The following is a 16,789-nucleotide window of genomic DNA, read 5'->3' on the forward strand; positions in this document are numbered from 1 at the left end:
AAACCTAACAGGTTATTTTCCCAGCCACCGTCTTTTCTTTGATGGATCGGAGTCTAAATTCGAATTGTGGCAGGTAAAATTTCTGGGATATCTAAGGATTCGAAAACTACACAAAGTCATACAATCTCCAACAGAGAATCCAAACGACCCCGAATTTCTCAAACTGATTCAATGTTTAGATGATAGAAGTCTGTCTCTGATTATAAGAGACGCATTGGATGATGGAAGGAAAGCATTGAACATATTAAGAGGACATTATTTATCAAAAGGGAAACCGAAAATAATATCACTATATACAGAACTAACGTCTCGGAAACGTAATGAGGATGAAACGATTACCGACTAACTTATAAGGGCAGAAACAACCGCCAATGCCTTAAAACTCTCAGGTGAAATAATAAACGATAGCTTGTTGATATCAATGACCCTCAAGGGACTTCCAGCCGATTTTAAACCATTTACAACTGTTGTAACTCAGAAAGACAAACCCTTAATTGATTGATTGGTTTTACGGCATATCAACCTATGTAGCCATTTAATGCCAGAGTCCTTTTTCTTTTAACTATTTTTTGTTGAGGGGGACTTTTTCAGCCTTTCCTCCCTTTTTTATAAAATCGAACTAAGAAATTGAATGTTGTATTTATACATGGATGTGTATATTTGGGTGACTTTAAATTTCCTTAAAGTTTCTTATATAAATTTACTTTTCTTAGGTATGCTAGAATATTTGTTGAGTTGACCTTTTCAAAAAGGTCCTCCATATTGCTTTCTGTATAGTATAGTTTTCTAGTTGGGGCGAGGTCATCACACCCAACTAGGATATGTTTTATTGTGAGTGTCTCCTGGCATGGGATGCACTCTGGCACCGATTCTCCATTTAGTATATAAGAATGAGTAAAGTTGATGTGTCCTATGCGCAGCCGAAGCAGTATCATCTTCTCGGCGTGATCTCTTGATGTCCGGACATCATTCCTTAAGTCTAGGTTTGATTGAGTATAATTTGCTGCCCTCTTGCTGACTCCACCGTAGTTGCCATTTTTCCTGTATGTATGCTTTTATCTGGGGTCTAAGATCAGTATGTGGAATCTTAAAATTGTCAGTTGGAAGGTAGAAGATTTTTTTGCAGCTGTATCTGCCCTGTCATTGCCTTTGATCCCCACATGGCTGGGGATCCAGACAAGAATAATGTTTTTATTGGTTGAAAGGATATTGATTTTTTCTATTAATTTTGTTGTTAGTGGATTATTTTCTTTTTGATTTTGTATAGATAATAGGACTGAAAGAGAATCTGTGAGAATGATGAAGTTTTTGGTGGTTTCCTCTGAAATTATGTTGAGTGCTAGATCGATAGCTATAGTCACTGCAGTGAATATAGATGCTTCATTTTGAAGATTTCTCTTCATTGTGGTTTTATGGTACGTTGCTGCACATCCAGTGTGATTGTTGCTTTTAGACTTGTCTGTGTAGATAAAGGTGTAGTCTGAATATCGTAATTTTAAATGTTGAAGTTCGTCGTGGTATTCAATAGGGTTTGTGGTAGATTTGGACTTTTTGTTTAGGTTCAGTTTTATTTCTACTTGTTTCATGGTCCATGTTAGGTGTTTTAGGTAATATGAAGTTGTGAATGCTGGAGATTGGAATTTTCGATTCTTCAATGCTTTCCTTCATTCGGAGCCCGAAAGTTTTGATAGTTTTTCCTCTCATGTTGAAGAGTTCTTCATATTTAGGATAGAAGGTACATTGGTATGCAGGGTTGTTTGGGCAAGACTTCAGTTTGAGTAAATATTGAAGGGCTAACTTTTCTTGCCTTAGATCTAGTGGGGGTTCATGTGCTTCCGTGTATAGACTGTTCACAGGGGAGGTTCTGTATGCTCCTAGGGCCAATCTTAGGCCAGTATGGTCAATAGGGTCTAGGCTTTTTATATATGATGTTCGGGTTGATCCATATATGAAACAACCGTAGTCTAGCTTTGAGCGGACTAGTGCTCTGTAAAGTTTAAGGAGTGTTTCCTTGTCTGCACCCCAATCGGTATATGCTACAACTCTCAAAAGATTTACCGCTTTGTTACATTTTTTTTCAGATAGTTTATGTGTGGGATGAATGTTAACTTTTTGTCAAATAAAACCCCTAAGAATTTGTACTGGTCAGTAACGGGTATGGGTGTTCCTTCCATGGTTAGGACAGGATCATTATGCATGTTCTTTAGTTTGCAGAAATGCATGCATTTCGTTTTTCTTTTGGAGAATCTAAATCCATTCTCTTCCGTCCATCTCATTACTTTGTTTAAGCACAAGTGAAGCTTCCTTTCTATTATAGATATCTAGATCTACAGCATATTAGGAAGTCATCCACATATAGGGAGCAATCTACCCCAGGGTTAATGTTTTTTTACAATGTTGTTAATTCGGATACTGAACAGGATCACTGACAGTATACTCCCTTGAGGTACTCCATTTTCTTGTTCCTTCAAGTCAGAGAGAGCTGTGCCAATCTTTATTCTGAACCGTCTATTTTTTTTTTAAATTTTCAATAAAAATTGGCATTCTACCTTTTAGTCCAAGCGCCTTCAGATCCCTTGTAACACCGTACTTCCACACAGTATCGTAGACTTTTTCCATGTCAAAAAACACTGCTGTTAAATGTTCCTTCCTTACAAAGGCTTCTCTGATGAATGTTTCAAGTCTGACTATGTGGTTTATTGAACTTCGGTTTTTCCTGAATCCTGTTTGAAATTCTGTAATAAGATTCTGTTTCCAGGAACCAGATTAGTCTTTTGTTTATAATCCTTTCCATGGTTTTACAAATGCAGCTTGTTAGAGCTATTAGCCTGAAATTCAATGGATCTGAGATGTTACTTGATTGGGATTGGATGTTTGAGTTTTCAGATTTGGGGATTGGTATTATTGTGGCCTCTTACCAGGTCTCGGGTACATTTCCACTGGACCATATAATATTGAAAATTTCAAGTAGGTACTTCATTGAGGTTTCTGGAAGTTTTTTTTTTAGGATTTCATATGGAATTTCATCAGGCCCTGTAGCTGTGTCATGGGATTTGGTTAGCGATTCTTTTAATTCAGGCAAGGTAAGACATTGGTTGTATTTTTCGGTATTTTGTGATTTAAATAGAATTTTCTTCTCTTTCTTTTCTCTAATCTTTTTTAATTTCTCTGTCTGTCACATGATGAAATTTTTGATAAATTATCTGCCAGGTTATTGGAAATGTCTTTTTGATCGGTGTATATTTTGTTGCCTTTAGAGATGTGGGATATTGGTGTACTACTACACTTTCCTTCTATTTTCCTCATGTTCCAAACTGTTTTCGCCTTGGTATTCACATTAATTTTGGATATATAATTTCTCCATGTTGTTCTTTTGGATTCCTTTATGATTCGTCTGGCTTTTGCTCTGTTTTTGAAGAAATCCAGATTTTCGCTTGTGGGTACTTTTCGAATTTTCTCAAGGCAGCTGGTCGAGCTCTGATGGCTTTTCTGCATTCTTTTGTGAACCAAGGTTTGTTGTGATTGTTGGTTTTGGTTGTTTTCGGTATGGTATTATTTGCTATGTTTGTGAGTGTTTTAATGAAGTAGTTCAAATGGTCATCATTTTTTTTTTCGATAATTAATTGATTTTTGCACTGTTCCTGGAAGTCTTCCCAATCCGCTTCATGTAGGTTCCATTTGGGCAGTGGCGGCTCGTGCCTGAGATTAGTGGGGGTGCTGCTTCAAAAATTTTACGTATTTTTTTAATATCGTGTAAAAGAAATTCGAATATATAAATAAATATTTAATCAAATAATAAACAAACATTCAAATAAATATTCAAATATATAACAAAGACAAATAATCAATCAGAATTGGATAATACGCAAAAACGTTTTTTATTAAAAATATTTTTTAAATTATGTACACTTTACAGAATAATAAAAAAATAATATATACATTTATTCCTTTTAAACTTTTCAGATTAAATAAAAGTTTGCAAAAAAACAAAAACAAAAAAAAACGCAAACAAACGAAAAACATTTTTAAAAATAAATTTTATTTACAATGTTTTAATAACTTATTTTTTTATAAAAACAGAACAACTTTGAAATTTACTTGCCTCCCTACGTGGGTTAATTTAGGAGTTTACTATTTGAAAATAGCGTTTTATTTAACAACAGGTTTATTTACAAAAATTATTTTTAAAAATGTATTTATGACAAAAAGTATTTGTAAATAAAATACAAAATAAAAAAGTTTACATTTTTATATAGTGAGCAAACAAGCAAAAATATTTAAAGATACAAAATTTTATTTACAAATCTTTTAACAGCTTGCATTTTATTATAAAAAGAGCAAATAAGCTTGGCTAATCCTATGCCGGTAAAGATCGACATAAAGTGGAGATTTATTATAAGAAAATAGGGTGGCATATATAAGCATTATAAAACATCGAATTTTAATGTAGCTTTCTACCCAAAGAAAACAAAAAATTAAAATTGTCTCAGTCCAGAAGGATTTATATTTACTTTTTTAATGCGTATTATCTGCCCCATCTACTAACAAATTCAATGTAAAGAATAAAAATGCATAATTATAAAAACTGTTGTTTTTTTTTACTTACAAACACATTTTAATTTAAAAACCTTGTGTAAAACCCCCATTTTTCAAAGTGTAAAACTTCTAACATTGTCCTCGTTGGAGGCAAATACATGCTAATTCTTTTATATATAAAACATACACGTTAAAAGATGTATTTTCAACAAACTGTTTCTTCGCTTGTTTGCTTCTAGGAAAAAATGTAAACAGCTTTTTTTTTAATTTTGTAAAGTTTAGTTGTTGCAAAATAAATAGCATTTAAAAGTACTTAAAACAAACAAACAAAAAGGCAGGTAGATGGAAAAGTAACTTTATTTTTATGGTAAGATTTATTTATTGTAAATTTGATTTTTACCGTTAGTCGTGTGTTAGCTTCACTGCTAAATCCCCGAATACTTTTAATAATAATAAAAAAAAACAGTTTCTGCATATTATATATTTTCGTCTGCTACCGAATTAAATCGCAACGCTAAAAGTGTGCGTATTTAAAAATAAAGAAAAGAAAAAGCACAATATTTTATGTACAAGAACACGTTATATGCAGATTTTAATAATAATTTTAAAAAAAAATTGTAAATAAACCTTTTTTTTTTTTTTTTTCAATAACAATGTTATCATATCTATACAGGCGCACACTCTAAGCAAACAATGAATTTCACGACGCGGAACTGCGACAAGCGACAGTTCTTCAAGCGGCTTTCATCGGCTGCCTAAAGCGTCTAAAGCGCACATGCGCACAAGAGAATTTCATTAAGTTTAACTGTGAATTTCACAGCTCCAAGCAAATTTTATTTTTGTTTTTATATGAATTTGGAGATACCGACATTAAACTTAATGATTTTATAATGTACACATAGAAAAAATAAAATAATAATAATAATAAAAAAACAAACATTTTTAATTTTGTCATTAACTAGCGGGGGTATCCGGCGTTGCCCGAGTGTTTGTTTCCGGGACGGGGGGGGGGTTAAAAAAATGTTATGGTAGGTAAGTAGGAAGGATCAAACCCGGAGTCATGAGTAAAAGTAGGAAAATAAAGTGTGAAAAAAAAACAAAAAAAAAACATCGGCAACGTTAACAGTTCGGACACAAAGAAAAGTCCATTCCAGTTGTTTAGGAAAAAAAAAAAAAAAAAAAAACGACTACGGTAGGTCGGCGCGAACGTGAAAATATGTGAATTGTCCAGCACGCTAACCACTACGCCACAGAGCACTGCAGCTTAGTTTAGTGATTTTAAATAACTTCACATGAAAGAACTACGAAGCCAAACCGGTGTCCTCTTCTCAACTGTTCCTTGTGAACGATCCCCAAACGGTGTTAAGTGGTGGCAGGGGGAGGAGGAATTTATTAGAGAGAAAATATTTTACCACTTCCCTTGATCTTAACCGATTTTGGCCGTGACTTCTCAGCAGAAAAAGTATAGAAATCTAAGATTATCGAGGAATTTGAAAAATAATAAGCCTATAACACACCTCAGATATTGTTCTGCCGTTTGTGCATATTATATTTGCATGAAATATCTTGATTTTTAATCCTATTAAGGTCAAAATCCGACGGGAAAAAATGAGTTCATTTTATTTATATAGAGAAGAGATATTGTGTAGAAATAACTTGGGGGTGCTGCAGTCCCACAGCTCCATGCACGAGCCGCCACTGCATTTTGGGTGTTTTTTGTTCAGTACTAGTACTTAGACTTTCCAGGATGATTGGGAAATGATCACTCCCACAGGTGTCATTGTGTACTTTCCAATCATAGTCCGTATATATATGGAAGGATCACATAAGGTAAGGTCAATGCCGGTGAAAGTACCTGTTGCTGGGTACATATAGGTGTAGTTTTGATTATTAAGGAGGCATAGATTATTTTTATTTATTATGTTTTCTATTTCTTTTCCTTTTTTATTTGTTTCTTTACTTCCCCATATTACATTGTTACTGTTGAGATCTCTTAGTAGAAAAAAGGGTTTAGGGAGTTGTTTTATTAATTGAGTTATCTCAGTTTCGTTGGTTGTATCTTTTGGAGGGATCTAGATTGAGCAAAGTGTTATAGTTCTATGTAGAGTCACTAGAACTGCAATTGCTTGCAAGTTTGTGTTTATATTTATTTGTCTTTGAGGGACTTCATTCTTCACGAGTATTGATGTGCCTCCAGAAGCTCTGTCCGTATCTTTATTTATGCAGTTGTAAGATGTGTAGTGTTTTATGTTGATGGTATTATTTTCTTTCAGAAAGGTCTCCTGTAGACATACAAGTGCTGGGCTCATATTTGTTAATAATGTGAGTTCATTTTGGTTTGCTTTTATCCCTCTGATATTCCATTGTAATATTTTGTTCATCATTTGGAATTGTGTTGAACTTCCATCGACTCCAATCCCTCAATTTTCTGTCGGAGTCCCTGTTCGGGATGTAGACTGGGATCTTTCTTTTCCTGTTTTTTTTTTTTTTTGTCTGGGGGGATTTTTTATTCTTTTCTGGCTTGTGATGTGTTTGATGGTTGTTCGGTTGTTTTTGTAGAAATGGTTTGTGCTTTTGTTTCTTTTTGTGGTTCAGTAGTGTCTTTACTCGATATTATCCTTGGATTGGTTGCAGACATTGTACTATTCATTTTCCTCATTTCTTCTAATAGTTCTTTCATTTCCTTTATTAGTTTGCTTAAGACATCAATTTTCTTGTCAGTTGTATCCGTTACATGTATATGACCATTTTGATTGTTGATTGGAGTAGTTTTTTTAGTTGCATCTGCATATGTTTTAGTTTCAATGATTTTCCTGGCCTCTGGGTAGGATATATTCTTTGTATGTTTTAGTTTGGTCACTTCTTTTTCTCTTTTCCATATTCACAGTATCTAGAGCCAGCGCCATGATTTCCAAGGCAGTTGGCACACTTGAAATCTTTTCTGCATTCAATGTGTGGGCCGCTTTCTCCACATCTTCCACACACTGGTAATCGTGTGCACCGATCTTGATGGTGTCCAAACTTCTGGCACTTGAAGCATTGGAGGGGATTTGGAATATAAGTTTCTACATTTATTTTCATATATCCAACTTTCACTTCTTTGGGTATGGTGAGAGAATCAAAAGTTAGTATATATGTGTTGGTATCGATTTTCTCACCGTTTTTTTTTTTTTTTTTTTTTTGATTAGGACTCTACGAACATCTAACACATTCTGTTTCTGTAAGTTTGTCTTGATTTCCTCCAAGGGACAAAGTGCAAGTTCGTGGTTTTTCACAACTCCTTTGCAGGTATTTAGGGTTGGATGTCTGTAGCATTTGAGTTTGATGTTTTCAAATAATTTTAGTTTCAATATTTCTTTAGTTTGTTCTTCGTTATGGGTTTCTATTAGTAGGCTGCCGTTAAATTGTTTTTTAATAGACTTTGGTTTTAAAGATTTTGAGATCTTTCAATTTTAAAAGGTGATAGTTTGCTCAAAGGAGTTTCCTCTATTGTTCCTATTACTACGAATGTTGAGTTCCTTGGTTTTATCGTCTCTTCCTCAGAGCTACTGATGTCAGAGAGACATTCGTAGTAATAGAATCAATAGAGACTTGGTTCTCTTTGGGTGGTTGGGTGGTTTTTGGGAGGAATAAGCCATATATTTTGTTTTCTTTTTTCGTCATCTTTGTTCCCCACCCACCTCGGAGTCCTATTTGGGAAGAGCCTGGGGGGAAACCCATTCGCCCATCCTCCACAGGGATAGAATGATGATATTGTTGAAAATGAGTGGAAGTCATTTAATAAAAATGTGTGGACACATACCTCATCACCGGAGCCTGCGACATCCAGAAAGGTTTTAAAAATTACTATGAACACATTTTGTTTGATGAAATGCTACAACATGGAGAACCGAAGACTTACAATAAAAGGGGAGAGAATCCCCACAGTAAAAGGGTTTTGGAAAGGGGCAGATAACCCTATAGCAATTGAATATATATCAACACTCCTCCTCAATTGCTGACAGTCTGCATTATAGTTTATGGAGTCCCAAAAGTTCCCTGAGCCTTACAAACTGTGTGCTTCCAAGTCCTTTAGTTAGCAGGTCGGCTACCATCTCTTTACTTGGACAGTATTCGAGCTTAACAGTTTCCCGCTCGACCAGTTCTCGAACATAGTGGAACTTTATGTCCACATGTTTGGCCCTTCCATGATAATGTGGACTCCTTGCCATACATATGGTTGACTGGTTGTCCTCATATATAAGGGTTGGTGTTACTGGAGATCCTAGCAAGGCACTAGAAGATTCTGCATCCAAACAGCCTCCTGTGCTGTACTTGCCAATGCCATGTACTCAGCTTCGGCTGTTGATAGAGCAACACAGGTTTGCCTTTTGCTTCTCCAGCTGACTGCCGCACCACTCAGCTTAAAAACATATCCAGATGTTGATCTGCGATCATCCAAATTACCAGCCCAGTCAGCATCGGAGTACCTCAGGAGGTTGGTGGCTTTCTTCTTGTCATAAAGTAAACCATATCCTTGTGTACCGTTTAAGTACCAAAGGCTATGTTTCACAGCCTTCCAGTGTTCCATTGTAGGTTGAGAGCAGAATCTCGAAACATTTCCAACGGCATGAGCAATATTCGGTCGTGTCCTTGTCGACAGGTACAATAGGCTCCCAACTGCAGACTGATACAACTCTTTGTTGACCAGTTTACTTGTTTCCGTTGCCTTCGTCAATTTTGTTCCGGGATCAATTGAAGTAGACACAGGTTTGGAATTCTCCATCTGGAACTTTCTCAAGACATCTGCTGTGTATGTAGGCTGTCCAATCCATATTTTTCCTGCTTCGGGATAAATAATCTTCACACCCAAAAAATGGTGTAGTTTTCCCAAATCTTTTATTTTGAAAATCTTTGATATCGCTTTCATGAAATCTTCAATAAGACTTGTGGATTTACATGCCACAATGATGTCATCAACATAAACAGCTGTTATGAAAATGTCTCCTCCTGAAAATTTTATGTAGATGCAAGGATCACTTTCCAACTGTTTGAAGTCCATCTTCTTCAGCTGACCATACAGTGCATCATTCCAACATCTTGGGGACTGCTTCAAGCCATAAATACTTCGCTTCAATTTACAGACAAGATGTTCCTTGCCTTTAACTTTGAAACCCTCTGGCTGCCTCATGTAGATTTCCTCCTTCAGCTATCCATTCAGGAAAGCAGTGGCTATGTCCAATTGATGCAGCTTCAGATCATGCTGTGCTGCTAGTGCAATAACTGTTCGCACCTATTCAAATCTCACAACTGGGCAGAAAGTCTCGTCATAATCGATTCCTTGCTTCTGAAGAAAACCTTGAGCTACAAGTCGAGCTTTATAGTGTTCCATATTACCATCAGCATCGTATTTTCGCTTGAACACCCACTTGCTACCAATAGTTTTTCGTCCACTGGGCAATTCCGTCAGGTCCCATACTGTATTAGAATGTAAGGAAGAAATTTCGTTATTCATTGCCTTCAACCATTCATTCTTTTCAGGACCAGAAAATGCTTCCTTTATGGTCAATGGGTCATTTAAGTTATGAGCCATGTAAACCCATTCGCCGTACGGATCTGGGGTTTTCTTTAGCCTTGATCTTCGGGGTCCTGTTAGCTCTTGTGGGTTGTCTTCATCATCGGAGCTATCTTGGTGTCCAATTTCTACCAGAGATGGATTTACAATTTCTTCTTTCTCCTGTTCAGCTATTGAACCTGATTCATTGAAGGTGACATCTCTGCTATGGAACACTCTAGATTTTCTGGTATGAAAGAGTCGATACCCTTTTATACCAATCCCGTAACTAAGGAATTTGCACTTCTTTGCTTTTGAGTCCATTTTGAATCTTTCATCCTTCGGTACATGGACAAAAGCATCACATCCAAAAATGCGTATGTGTTTCACATTAGGCTTACGTCCCTTCAGCACTTCATATGGTGTCATACCTTCTACTGCATTTGTTGGGCTCCGATTTCTAATATACAAAGCCGTTGATAATGCCTCAGCCCAAAATTTCTTAGCCAGCTTAGAATCCAATAGCATTGATCGAACCATCTCCACCAATGTTCGGTTCATCCTCTCTGCAACACCATTTTGTTCTGGCGTTTTTGGAACAGTATACTCGTGCTTAATCCCCTCCTTCTTCAGGTAGTTTTCAAATTCTTTTGAAGTATACTCTCCTCCATTGTCGGTTCGTAAAACTTATATTTTTACCAGTGAACTTTTCCACCATAATTTTCCATTCACTGAATTTTTGGGGGACATCCCGTTTGTTTTTGAGCACATATATCCACACAAATCTGGATTTGTCATCAATGAACGTGACAAAATATTCGGCACCACCAAGCGATTTTGCCTCTATCCTTCCACAAACATCGCTATGCACAATTTCAAGAAGCTGAGTTGCTCGCTTTCCTCCAGATTTTGGAAACGATGAACGATGATGTTTTCCACCCAAGCAAGGCTCACAAAACTTAATTTCCTTGTTTATATTATAGTCAAGGCCAGTAACTAGTTGGTCCTTTACTAGTTTTTGCAAGTTCTTTTCTCCAAGGTGGCCAAAGCGTCTATGCCAAATCTCCTCCTTTGTGTTACCATCTAAACAGGAGTTTGCTGCATGGGTTGATTCATTTATATCAGAACAGTTTAAATAATAAAGGTTCCCAATTTTGGAACCTGTAGCCACCACCTTTTGCTTGTTATCTAAAAATTTACAATTTGAGTCACTGAAGATACAGGTTTTTCCAGATTTAGTGGCTCTGGACACACTCAAAAGATTGTAGGACAATTTAGGAACATATAAGGTCTCATACAACCTGCATTTCTGGTGTTTCCCGTCCGGTACACCCACTTTTAGCTCTATTGTTCCTGTTCCTATTGCCTCAACTGAGAATCTATCACCAAGGGTTATTTCCTCAGCTACATCCAATTTTCGAAAGTTAGAAAATTTTTCAATATCACTACACATGACATATGGCTCCAGAGTCCACAATCCAGTCACTCCTTTTTCCATTAGACAATAATGCATGATGTGTAAAAAGTCCAATACACTCACCAGAGTCGCTGGAGTTGTCCTGTATTTTCTTAGTAAAGAAAACTTTCTTTCTTGGAGGGTTCGACTTAGCATTCTTTGTTTCAAGTAAACGGCAGTCACGTTTAATATGTCCATTTTTTCCACAGTGAAAACATTTAGGTCCCCGTTTGTTGACATGATGTTTTGATGTCATGGCTTTCAATTCCGTACTATTAATTTCCCTCTCTTTAATTTTGCTTTCTTCATGCAACAAGCGTTCAGTCACTAACACCCATTTAGGAACGTCCTGACTTGCTTCAAGTGCTGTTACCAACATATTATAATCGTCTGGGAGAGTAGCCAGAAGGTGAACAACTCTATCCTCCTCGTCAATGGAATCGCCAATGACAGCCAATTCGTCAAATAATTCCATCATAGTCTTTATGTGTTCATGGACAGAGTCGCCGTCTTTTAATCTAAGAGAGTATAATTTTCTTTTCAGCACTAGTTTATTTGCCCATGTTTTCTTTTGAAATTGGTCTGCCAATTTCTTCCACACAATTGCAGGGTCGTCAGGGTCTCCACTTAAATACAGTAGTGAGGTTTCTACTGAGAGCACAATAGTCGCTAAAGCCCGGTCTCTTCTCGATAAATATTTCACGTGGGATGCTGGCTCATTTCGTTTGTCCGGAACAATTTCTGTTTCATTAACTATATTCCATAGTCCATCCTTAATTAATGCCATTTTGCATTGGACCTTCCAGATATTATAGTTTGAACCATTTAGTGGAACAAAGTTGCTTAGTTTTGTTTCCATTGTTATTTAACTTCAAAGAAAAAAAACAATACGAAACTTCGACGACAAGAAAAAAAAATCCAAGATGGCGAAAAATTACCACAAGTGTTTGCTTCACTATTATTTTCAAGACGTTATCACGTAGACTGGGCCCATAACCAATGTTGAAAATGAGTGGAAGTCATTTAATAAAAATGTGTGGACACATACCTCATCACCGGAGCCTGCGACATCCAGAAAGGTTTTAAAAATTACTATGAACACATTTTGTTTGACGAAATACTAAGACGCACACAATGTATGTGTATTTTATTTACAACATGGAGAACCGAAGACTTACAATAAAAGGGGAGAGAATCCCCACAGTAAAAGGGTTTTGGAAAGGGGCAGATAACCCTATAGCAATTGAATATATATCAACAGATATAACCGACTTTGGTGGTATCATAATGATTATCTGCTCTCTCTTGATATTGCTATGGGATCTTTAGCAATCCTGAGGGGTTTACAGCCTCGTCATCGATATTCACACCTAATCGATTGACCCTCAGCCACCGCTTTCCATCATATATTAGGGAGTAGGGTTATTTGTGGGAGAGGGGGGTATGTGTTGTGTTAGTAGTGAGTTTATGGAATGGGCAATATATGGTGGGGCTTGGCGTGACTGGCCGATTGGTCGGATCGGGCCTCTCGGACCGCCCGTCTAGTCGAAGTAAGGGCCAAAGTAATGTGTTGCGGTGCCTAAACTTCTATGTATCCTGGTCTAGGGTTGCTCAATCACCAGGATCACGTCCTAAGACATTACGGCTAACTGGTTGCCCCATTGAGGGATTTTTACCCTCTGCAGGGGGCAGTCGGTTTGTTCTCATGGCCTACCGACAGGGCAAAAAAAAAAAAATAATAAAAAAAAATAAAAAATAATTTAATAGAATATATTTGTTTTCTTTTTCTTTTTTTTTGCTGTTGTTTCTTTTCCTTTTTAAAATCTGTTTCTATTTAACCCATAGTTGGGACCCTAACAGGTACTACCACTCCGGGTCAGGGTGGACCTGGGAGCAATGGCAATTAAGAGGTGGCTCCACACTCCCCAAAGCCCGTAAGCCGGGCCTCACCATCGGATATAGTTTAAGGTCATATCCAGGACCGGGAGTAGGGTAGGAAAAAATAAAATAAAAAGGGGAGGGAGAGGGGCTGTTGTTTTTGTTTTTGGTTTTGCAGAACATAATTAAGTTTTACAAAAAAGATAAGAAAACAAAAAAATGTCAATGTAGGTGCATTTCGTCTCAGGAAGCCACAGGGCAGCCTGATCTGGTGGCACCAGACAAATCCTTTAATTTCAGCAAATTTAAAGTGGCGTTATGCAGTTAGGAAGAGACTAATCGTATGCTCGTAGACAATAATAACTCCAGCAATATTATGAAGTTCAAAAATGCTTCTCGAAAGCAGACAACCAAATTACGCACCTCACGTCTCCAAAAATAATTTTCCCCAAGAAAAAGAATAAAATTATCTGCTATAATTGTGAACGACCGAACCACAAAGTTTCCAATGTCGATATAAATGCTCTAAAATGGACTCCGTAAAAAACGTTGAGAACTTTGAGGAAGAACATACCTTTCTATTCACATGTAACTTTGACAATACCACAAACGGTAAAAATCTCCTTTTAGACTGTGGTGCACAGCGCACGTTATCACTAAGGAATCTGATTTTATTAATTTGGATTCAAACTAATCCTCAAAGTCATTTTGTCGAACTTGCCAACGGTATTCAAATAAATGATATAGTCTTGAAAAGAGGTGATGCTAAAATATCCCTAAAAATAATAAAGGCGAAATCTGTAACTGTATTCTAAAAATGCTTTGTTCAAACCTACATTTAAGCAAGACATTTTTTTCCATACAGGCAGCAATTAAACAATATACAATTTGGCTAAAATACATCAAAACTGATATACGCCAATTGGACTGTATTTGCCATTAAAGAAAATGGCCGACTATATTATTTAAAAAGTATGGTTCCCTCAAAAACTGCCTGTCACGACATGGAAACCTGGCATAAAATTCTAGGACACTGCAATACAGCTGATATTAAAAAATTAGCAAATGTAGTTGAAGGCATGAAAATAATACCTTCAGACGATCTCCCAAATTTTGATGTGTGTGCACAGGGGAAAATAACAAAAGATATAAGCCGAACACCAGACAAAAAAGCTACGAAAATTCTCTCACTTGTGCATTGTGACTTAGCAGGTCCGATCAGTCCGATGGGGAGAGATAATCTAAGGTACGTTTTGAACTTTATTGATGATTTTTCCGGTTTAATTATGGTTTATTTTCTAAAAAACAAATCCGACACTATCCTGGCCATTAAGAAATATTTAGCTGATGTTGCCCCGTATGGTTCAGTAGAATGTATTCGCTCAGACAATGGGACTGAATTTACTAGTAAAGACTTTGAACTTCTATTAATTAACCACCGTATTAAACACGAGAAATCAGCGCCGTGTTCCCCCTTCCAAAATGGCAAGGCTGAAAGGGCATAGCGTACCTTTTTTGAGATGACAAGATGCCTACTTATCAAATCGAAATTAGCGCATAGTTTATGGATGTATGCTTTAATGGCAGCAGCATATATCAGAAATAGATCGTTCAATAAGAGGCTAGGAAAAACGCTGTATGAAGCGTTTTGCGGTGTAAAACCTAAAATGAACAGAATGCATCTATTTGGTTCTGATTGTTTTGCATTTATAGAAAACACCAGTAAACTAAATACTAAAAGCGAAAAAGGTACTTTCGTAGGTTACGATAAAAATAGCCCGGCATACTTAATCGACTTCCCAACTCAAAATGCCATAAAAAGGGTTAGATGTGTAAAATTCAATGATACATTAAATTTAAAATATAGCGACCCAGTGGATGAAAAACGTGAAATATTACCTATCATCTTAATCGATCACAATGAAAATATTAATAACGACGACTATTACAGTAGAACTTCTGACGAAAATATTAACCAGACACGTCGATACCCAATAAGGGAGCGAAAAAGGCCAGACTTCTTACAAATTGAAAAGATGTAAATTGTCCCGGACACAGCGTTAAGCTGCAACCATTTCTACCTTATTAACCAAATTAATCAGCTAATACCTAACATAATGTTTCCAGTTTTTGTTAGAAAAAAAAAAAAAAAAAGTCACTTGTTAAAACCTTTTTGTAAACTTCCTATTCGTCAAATAGTTTTTGTTTTTTTTTAATTTTTTTTTATTACATTTTCACCCCAAACAAGGGGCATTGCCACTTTGGTGTAGGGGGCTACTATCAGGGGCAGCAACTACTGGGGCACTATGTTGGGATTTGGGCAGCAAGATGTCGGTTCACGTTGCACTTGAACTTCTGCATGTCAGTACAGTTGGGGAAGCAGGAACTTGGAATGGAATTCCAGAGTCTAGCGGTTCTGGGGAAGAAACTACTGGAGTAGAAAGATCTTTTACATCTAGGGATCTATACTGTGTGGTGGTGGGATTTAGCTGCCTGTCGGGTTTGTCGAGGGTGTCTACGTCGTGGGGGCACAAGTGTCTGTAGTTCGTCAGAGCATTCACCATTAAAATACTTGTAGAACAGGCAGAGGGATGCAAGGTTTCTTCGATGGGACAGAGGCTGAAGTTTAGATGCCAGTTCAGAGCCTATCAAATTGGCGACTCTTTTTTTAACCTTGTTTAGGAGTGAGAGACTAGTAGCAGATGCACCGGCCCAAATGTGACAACAATACTCCATACATGAGCAAATGGTGGCCTTATAGAGGTACAGGATACTTTCAGGTGTCAGCAGTTTTCTCGCACAGTAGAGGGAGCCTACCTTTTTCGCAGCGGCCCTGGCAATGTTTTCAATATAATTGTTCCAACCCTGTGAACGTTAGGCCAAGCAGTTTGAAAGATGTACTCTCAGACAGGGAGTCACTGGCCATTGCTATTGGTGGCAGAGAAGGTTTCTTGTAATTATTGAAGGAAACCAGTTTAGTCTTGGCAGCATTGAATGTGACCATCCATTTATGTCCCCATTCCACTACAGATTGGAGGTCATCCTCTAGTGTTTTTGCCATTTCTTTAGATATGTGTTCGTTTGTTTTCCTGTCATGCCTGTTATAGAGTGTAGTGTCATCAGCATATATACCCATCTCAGAGGCAGTTTTGTCGGGGAGGTCATTAATAAATATTAGGAACAATAGAGGTCCAAGGATAGACCCCTGAGGCACTCCCGCATTTATATCACACTGTTTAGACGTACGACCGTCGAAAACAACCTCTTTTTGTATCTTTATTTTGGCAAACATTTGTTAAAACAAAACAAAAAAACGTATATTTGAATTTTCGTGCATATGTTTATATGTATTTGAAAAGTATTCTATTTGTATGTTTATATATATT

The 16,789-nt window shown here is 36.9% G+C and overlaps 1 pseudogene; it reads right to left on the minus strand.

Moving 5' to 3' along the window:
- Positions 1 to 8,800: 8,800 nt before the first annotated feature.
- LOC145262345 (uncharacterized) lies at positions 8,801 to 9,301 on the minus strand (annotated as a pseudogene).
- Positions 9,302 to 16,789: the final 7,488 nt, after the last annotated feature.

This window comes from Euprymna scolopes, chromosome 3, assembly GCF_053919585.1.
Source record: "Euprymna scolopes isolate OS-2025 chromosome 3, ASM5391958v1, whole genome shotgun sequence".
Lineage (NCBI taxonomy): Eukaryota > Metazoa > Mollusca > Cephalopoda > Sepiida > Sepiolidae > Euprymna > Euprymna scolopes.